This window comes from Anopheles coluzzii, chromosome X, assembly GCF_943734685.1.
Source record: "Anopheles coluzzii chromosome X, AcolN3, whole genome shotgun sequence".
In the NCBI taxonomy this organism is placed as follows: domain Eukaryota; kingdom Metazoa; phylum Arthropoda; class Insecta; order Diptera; family Culicidae; genus Anopheles; species Anopheles coluzzii.
The window spans coordinates 27,563,324-27,572,483 of NC_064669.1; positions in this window are offsets into that span (position 1 = coordinate 27,563,324).

The window sequence follows — 9,160 nt, forward strand, 5'->3', positions numbered from 1 at the left end:
GTGCCAGTGTGTATGTGTGTGTATGTGTGCTCATGAATAATAGTGTACCACTCCGGATACAAACCGCATATCATTAAGTGTGTATTCTGTGCGCGCCATATTCAAACCAATAAGCGGCGCGTAGTGCCAGTGTGTGTGTGTGCTCATGAATAATAGTGTACCACTCCGGATACAAACCGCATATCATTAAGTGTGTATTCTGTGCGCGCCATATTCAAACCAAAAAGTGGCGCGTAGCTCTAGTGTGTATGTGTGTGTATGTGTGCTCATGAATAATAGTGTACCACTCCGGATACAAACCGCATATCATTAAGTGTGTATTCTGTGCGCGCCATATTCAAACCATTAAGCGGCGCGTAGTGCCAGTGTGTATGTGTGTGCTCATGAATAATAGTGTACCACTCCGGATACAAACCGCATATCATTAAGTGTGTATTCTGTGCGCGCCATATTCAAACCATTAAGCGGCGCGTAGTGCCAGTGTGTATGTGTGCTCATAAATAATAGTGTACCACTCCGGATACAAACCGCATATCATTGAGTGTGTATTCTGTGCGCGCCATATTCAAACTAATAAGCGGCGCGTAGTGCTAATGTGTGTGTGCTCATAAATAATAGTGTACCACTCCGGATACAAACCGCATATCATTAAGTGTGTATTCTGTGCGCGCCATATTCAAACTAATAAGCAGCGCATAGTGCCAGTGTGTTTGTGTGCTCATGAATAATAGTGTACCACTCCGGATACAAACCGCATATCATTGAGTGTGTATTCTGTGCGCGCCATATTCAAACTAATAAGCGGCGTGTATTGCTAGTGTGTATGTGTGTGCTCATGAATAATAGTGTACCACTCCGGATACAAACCGCATATCATTAAGTGTGTATTCTGTGCGCGCCATATTCAAACCAAAAAGTGGCGCGTAGCTCTAGTGTGTATGTTAGTGTGAATGTGTGCTCATGAATAATAGTGTACCACTCCGGATACAAACCGCATATCATTAAGTGTGTATTCTGTGCGCGCCATATTCAAACCAAAAAGTGGCGCGTAGCTCTAGTGTGTATGTTAGTGTGAATGTGTGCTCATGAATAATAGTGTACCACTCCGGATACAAACCGCATATCATTGAGTGTGTATTCTGTGCGCGCCATATTCAAACTAATAAGCGGCGCGTAGTGCTAATGTGTGTGTGCTCATAAATAATAGTGTACCACTCCGGATACAAACCGCATATCATTAAGTGTGTATTCTGTGCGCGCCATATTCAAACCAATAAGCGGCGCGTAGTGCCAGTGTGTTTGTGTGCTCATGAATAATAGTGTACCACTCCGGATACAAACCGCATATCATTAAGTGTGTATTCTGTGCGCGCCATATTCAAACCAAAAAGTGGCGCGTAGCTCTAGTGTGTATGTTAGTGTGAATGTGTGCTCATGAATAATAGTGTACCACTCCGGATACAAACCGCATATCATTAAGTGTGTATTCTGTGCGCGCCATATTCAAACTAATAAGCGGCGCGTAGTGCTAATGTGTGTGTGCTCATAAATAATAGTGTACCACTCCGGATACAAACCGCATATCATTGAGTGTGTATTCTGTGCGCGCCATATTCTGTGCGCGTGTATGTGTGCTCATGTACAATAGTGTACCACTCCGTATACAAACCGCATATCATTAAGTGTGTATTCTGTGCGCGCCATATTCAAACTAATAAGCGGCGCGTAGTGCCAGTGTGTTTGTGTGCTCATGAATAATAGTGTACCACTCCGGATACAAACCGCATATCATTGAGTGTGTATTCTGTGCGCGCCATATTCAAACTAATAAGCGGCGCGTAGTGCCAGTGTGTATGTGTGTGCTCATGAATAATAGTGTACCACTCCGGATACAAACCGCATATCATTAAGTGTGTATTCTGTGCGCGCCATATTCAAACCAAAAAGTGGCGCGTAGCTCTAGTGTGTATGTGTGTGTATGTGTGCTCATGAATAATAGTGTACCACTCCGGATACAAACCGCATATCATTAAGTGTGTATTCTGTGCGCGCCATATTCAAACCAATAAGCGGCGCGTAGTGCCAGTGTGTGTGTGTGCTCATGAATAATAGTGTACCACTCCGGATACAAACCGCATATCATTAAGTGTGTATTCTGTGCGCGCCATATTCAAACCAAAAAGTGGCGCGTAGCTCTAGTGTGTATGTGTGTGTATGTGTGCTCATGAATAATAGTGTACCACTCCGGATACAAACCGCATATCATTAAGTGTGTATTCTGTGCGCGCCATATTCAAACCATTAAGCGGCGCGTAGTGCCAGTGTGTATGTGTGTGCTCATGAATAATAGTGTACCACTCCGGATACAAACCGCATATCATTAAGTGTGTATTCTGTGCGCGCCATATTCAAACCAAAAAGTGGCGCGTAGCTCTAGTGTGTATGTTAGTGTGAATGTGTGCTCATGAATAATAGTGTACCACTCCGGATACAAACCGCATATCATTAAGTGTGTATTCTGTGCGCGCCATATTCAAACTAATAAGCGGCGCGTAGTGCTAATGTGTGTGTGCTCATAAATAATAGTGTACCACTCCGGATACAAACCGCATATCATTAAGTGTGTATTCTGTGCGCGCCATATTCAAACTAATAAGCAGCGCATAGTGCCAGTGTGTTTGTGTGCTCATGAATAATAGTGTACCACTCCGGATACAAACCGCATATCATTGAGTGTGTATTCTGTGCGCGCCATATTCAAACTAATAAGCGGCGCGTAGTGCCAGTGTGTATGTTTGTGTGAATGTGTGCTCATGAATAAAAGTGTACCACTCCGGATACAAACCGCATATCATTGAGTGTGTATTCTGTGCGCGCCATATTCAAACCATTAAGCGGCGCGTAGTGCCAGTGTGTATGTGTGTGCTCATGAATAATAGTGTACCACTCCGGATACAAACCGCATATCATTAAGTGTGTATTCTGTGCGCGCCATATTCAAACCAAAAAGTGGCGCGTAGCTCTAGTGTGTATGTTTGTGTGAATGTGTGCTTATGAATAATAGTGTACCACTCCGGATACAAACCGCATATCATTGAGTGTGTATTCTGTGCGCGCCATATTCAAACCAATAAGCGGCGCGTAGTGCCAGTGTGTTTGTGTGCTCATGATTAATAGTGTACCACTCCGGATACAAACCGCATATCATTAAGTGTGTATTCTGTGCGCGCCATATTCAAACCAAAAAGTGGCGCGTAGCTCTAGTGTGTATGTTAGTGTGAATGTGTGCTCATGAATAATAGTGTACCACTCCGGATACAAACCGCATATCATTGAGTGTGTATTCTGTGCGCGCCATATTCAAACTAATAAGCGGCGCGTAGTGCCAGTGTGTATGTTTGTGTGAATGTGTGCTCATGAATAAAAGTGTACCACTCCGGATACAAACCGCATATCATTGAGTGTGTATTCTGTGCGCGCCATATTCAAACCATTAAGCGGCGCGTAGTGCCAGTGTGTATGTGTGTGCTCATGAATAATAGTGTACCACTCCGGATACAAACCGCATATCATTAAGTGTGTATTCTGTGCGCGCCATATTCAAACCAAAAAGTGGCGCGTAGCTCTAGTGTGTATGTTAGTGTGAATGTGTGCTCATAAATAATAGTGTACCACTCCGGATACAAACCGCATATCATTGAGTGTGTATTCTGTGCGCGCCATATTCTGTGCGCGTGTATGTGTGCTCATGTACAATAGTGTACCACTCCGTATACAAACCGCATATCATTAAGTGTGTATTCTGTGCGCGCCATATTCAAACTAATAAGCGGCGCGTAGTGCCAGTGTGTTTGTGTGCTCATGAATAATAGTGTACCACTCCGGATACAAACCGCATATCATTGAGTGTGTATTCTGTGCGCGCCATATTCAAACTAATAAGCGGCGCGTAGTGCCAGTGTGTATGTTTGTGTGAATGTGTGCTCATGAATAAAAGTGTACCACTCCGGATACAAACCGCATATCATTAAGTGTGTATTCTGTGCGCGCCATATTCAAACTAATAAGCAGCGCATAGTGCCAGTGTGTTTGTGTGCTCATGAATAATAGTGTACCACTCCGGATACAAACCGCATATCATTCAGTGTGTATTCTGTGCGCGCCATATTCAAACTAATAAGCGGCGCGTAGTGCCAGTGTGTATGTTTGTGTGAATGTGTGCTCATGAATAAAAGTGTACCACTCCGGATACAAACCGCATATCATTGAGTGTGTATTCTGTGCGCGCCATATTCTGTGCGCGTGTATGTGTGCTCATGAATAATAGTGTACCACTCCGGATACAAACCGCATATCATTAAGTGTGTATTCTGTGCGTGCCATATTCAAACTAATAAGCAGCGCATAGTGCAAGTGTGTTTGTGTGCTCATGAATAATAGTGTACCACTCCGGATACAAACCGCATATCATTGAGTGTGTATTCTGTGCGCGCCATATTCAAATAAATCAGCGGCGCGTAGTGCCAGTGTGTGTGTGTGCTCATAAATAATTTTGTTCCACTCCGGATACAAACCTCATATTATTAATTGTGTATTCTGTGCGCGCCATATTCAAACCAATAAGCGGCGCGTAGTGCCAGTGTGTATGTGTGTGCTTATGAATAATAGTGTACCACTCCGGATACAAACCGCATATCATTCAGGGTGTATTCTGTGCGCGCCATATTCAAACTAACAAGCGGCGCGTAGTGCCAGTGTGTGTGTGTGCTCATGAATAATAGTGTACCACTCCAGATACAAACTGCATATCATTGAGTGTGTATTCTGTGCGCGCCATATTCAAACTAAAAAGTGGCGCGTAGTGCCAGTGTGTGTGTGTGTGTGCTCATGAATAATAGTGTACCACTCCGGATACAAACCGCATATCATTCAGTGTGTATTCTGTGCGCGCCATATTCAAACTAAAAAGCGGCGCGTAGTGCTAATGTGTGTGTGCTCATAAATAATAGTGTACCACTCCGGATACAAACCGCATATCATTAAGTGTGTATTCTGTGCGCGCCATATTCAAACTAATAAGCAGCGCATAGTGCCAGTGTGTTTGTGTGCTCATGAATAATAGTGTACCACTCCGGATACAAACCGCATATCATTGAGTGTGTATTCTGTGCGCGCCATATTCAAACTAATAAGCGGCGCGTAGTGCTAATGTATGTGTGCTCATAAATAATAGTGTACCACTCCGGATACAAACCGCATATCATTAAGTGTGTATTCTGTGCGCGCCATATTCAAACTAATAAGCAGCGCATAGTGCCAGTGTGTTTGTGTGCTCATGAATAATAGTGTACCACTCCGGATACAAACCGCATATCATTGAGTGTGTATTCTGTGCGCGCCATATTCAAACTAATAAGCGGCGCGTAGTGCCAGTGTGTATGTTTGTGTGAATGTGTGCTCATGAATAAAAGTGTACCACTCCGGATACAAACCGCATATCATTGAGTGTGTATTCTGTGCGCGCCATATTCAAACCTTTAAGCGGCGCGTAGTGCCAGTGTGTATGTGTGTGCTCATGAATAATAGTGTACCACTCCGGATACAAACCGCATATCATTAAGTGTGTATTCTGTGCGCGCCATATTCAAACCAAAAAGTGGCGCGTAGCTCTAGTGTGTATGTTTGTGTGAATGTGTGCTTATGAATAATAGTGTACCACTCCGGATACAAACCGCATATCATTGAGTGTGTATTCTGTGCGCGCCATATTCAAACTAATAAGCGGCGCGTAGTGCCAGTGTGTATGTTTGTGTGAATGTGTGCTCATGAATAAAAGTGTACCACTCCGGATACAAACCGCATATCATTGAGTGTGTATTCTGTGCGCGCCATATTCAAACCAATAAGCGGCGCGTAGTGCCAGTGTGTTTGTGTGCTCATGATTAATAGTGTACCACTCCGGATACAAACCGCATATCATTAAGTGTGTATTCTGTGCGCGCCATATTCAAACCAAAAAGTGGCGCGTAGCTCTAGTGTGTATGTTAGTGTGAATGTGTGCTCATGAATAATAGTGTACCACTCCGGATACAAACCGCATATCATTGAGTGTGTATTCTGTGCGCGCCATATTCAAACTAATAAGCGGCGCGTAGTGCTAATGTGTGTGTGCTCATAAATAATAGTGTACCACTCCGGATACAAACCGCATATCATTAAGTGTGTATTCTGTGCGCGCCATATTCAAACTAATAAGCGGCGCGTAGTGCCAGTGTGTTTGTGTGCTCATGAATAATAGTGTACCACTCCGGATACAAACCGCATATCATTGAGTGTGTATTCTGTGCGCGCCATATTCAAACCAAAAAGTGGCGCGTAGCTCTAGTGTGTATGTTAGTGTGAATGTGTGCTCATGAATAATAGTGTACCACTCCGGATACAAACCGCATATCATTAAGTGTGTATTCTGTGCGCGCCATATTCAAACTAATAAGCGGCGCGTAGTGCTAATGTGTGTGTGCTCATAAATAATAGTGTACCACTCCGGATACAAACCGCATATCATTGAGTGTGTATTCTGTGCGCGCCATATTCTGTGCGCGTGTATGTGTGCTCATGTACAATAGTGTACCACTCCGGATACAAACCGCATATCATTAAGTGTGTATTCTGTGCGCGCCATATTCAAACTAATAAGCAGCGCATAGTGCCAGTGTGTTTGTGTGCTCATGAATAATAGTGTACCACTCCGGATACAAACCGCATATCATTGAGTGTGTATTATGTGCGCGCCATATTCAAACCAATAAGCGGCGCGTAGTGCCAATGTGTCTGTGTGTGTGTGTGTGCTCATGAATAATAGTGTACCACTCCGGATACAAACCGCATATCATTGAGTGTGTATTCTGTGCGCGCCATATTCAAACCAAAAAGTGGCGCGTAGCTCTAGTGTGTATGTTAGTGTGAATGTGTGCTCATGAATAATAGTGTACCACTCCGGATACAAACCGCATATCATTAAGTGTGTATTCTGTGCGCGCCATATTCAAACTAATAAGCGGCGCGTAGTGCTAATGTGTGTGTGCTCATAAATAATAGTGTACCACTCCGGATACAAACCGCATATCATTGAGTGTGTATTCTGTGCGCGCCATATTCTGTGCGCGTGTATGTGTGCTCATGTACAATAGTGTACCACTCCGGATACAAACCGCATATCATTAAGTGTGTATTCTGTGCGCGCCATATTCAAACTAATAAGCGGCGCGTAGTGCCAGTGTGTTTGTGTGCTCATGAATAATAGTGTACCACTCCGGATACAAACCGCATATCATTAAGTGTGTATTCTGTGCGCGCCATATTCAAACTAATAAGCGGCGCGTAGTGCCAGTGTGTTTGTGTGCTCATGAATAAAAGTGTACCACTCCGGATACAAACCGCATATCATTGAGTGTGTATTCTGTGCGCGCCATATTCTGTGCGCGTGTATGTGTGCTCATGAATAATAGTGTACCACTCCAGATACAAACCGCATATCATTCAGTGTGTATTCTGTGCGCGCCATATTCAAACTAAAAAGCGGCGCGTAGTGCTAATGTGTGTGTGCTCATAAATAATAGTGTACCACTCCGGATACAAACCGCATATCATTAAGTGTGTATTCTGTGCGCGCCATATTCAAACTAATAAGCAGCGCATAGTGCCAGTGTGTTTGTGTGCTCATGAATAATAGTGTACCACTCCGGATACAAACCGCATATCATTAAGTGTGTATTCTGTGCGCGCCATATTCAAATAAATCAGCGGCGCGTAGTGCCAGTGTGTGTGTGTGCTCATAAATAATTTTGTTCCACTCCGGATACAAACCTCATATTATTAATTGTGTATTCTGTGCGCGCCATATTCAAACCAATAAGCGGCGCGTAGTGCCAGTGTGTATGTGTGTGCTTATGAATAATAGTGTACCACTCCGGATACAAACCTCATATCATTAAGTGTGTATTATGTGCGCGCCATATTCAAACTAATAAGTGGCGCGTAGTGCCAGTGTGTATGTGTGCTCATGAATAATAGTGTACCACTCCGGATACAAACCGCATATCATTCAGGGTGTATTCTGTGCGCGCCATATTCAAACTAACAAGCGGCGCGTAGTGCCAGTGTGTGTGTGTGCTCATGAATAATAGTGTACCACTCCGGATACAAACCGCATATCATTGAGTGTGTATTCTGTGCGCGCCATATTCAAACTAACAAGCGGCGCGTAGTGCCAGTGTGTGTGTGTGCTCATGAATAATAGTGTACCACTCCGGATACAAACCGCATATCATTGAGTGTGTATTCTGTGCGCGCCATATTCAAACTAAAAAGCGGCGCGTAGTGCCAGTGTGTGTGTGTGCTCATGAATAATAGTGTACCACTCCGGATACAAACCGCATATCATTCAGGGTGTATTCTGTGCGCGCCATATTCAAACTAACAAGCGGCGCGTAGTGCCAGTGTGTGTGTGTGCTCATGAATAATAGTGTACCACTCCGGATACAAACCGCATATCATTGAGTGTGTATTCTGTGCGCGCCATATTCAAACTAAAAAGCGGCGCGTAGTGCCAGTGTGTGTGTGTGCTCATGAATAATAGTGTACCACTCCGGATACAAACCGCATATCATTCAGGGTGTATTCTGTGCGCGCCATATTCAAACTAACAAGCGGCGCGTAGTGCCAGTGTGTGTGTGTGCTCATGAATAATAGTGTACCACTCCGGATACAAACCGCATATCATTGAGTGTGTATTCTGTGCGCGCCATATTCAAACTAACAAGCGGCGCGTAGTGCCAGTGTGTGTGTGTGCTCATGAATAATAGTGTACCACTCCGGATACAAACCGCATATCATTGAGTGTGTATTCTGTGCGCGCCATATTCAAACTAATAAGCGGCGCGTAGTGCCAGTGTGTGTGTGTGCTCATGAATAATAGTGTACCACTCCGGATACAAACCGCATATCATTCAGGGTGTATTCTGTGCGCGCCATATTCAAACTAACAAGCGGCGCGTAGTGCCAGTGTGTGTGTGCTCATGAATAATAGTGTACCACTCCGGATACAAACCGCATATCATTGAGTGTGTATTCTGTGCGCGCCATATTCAAACTAAAAAGC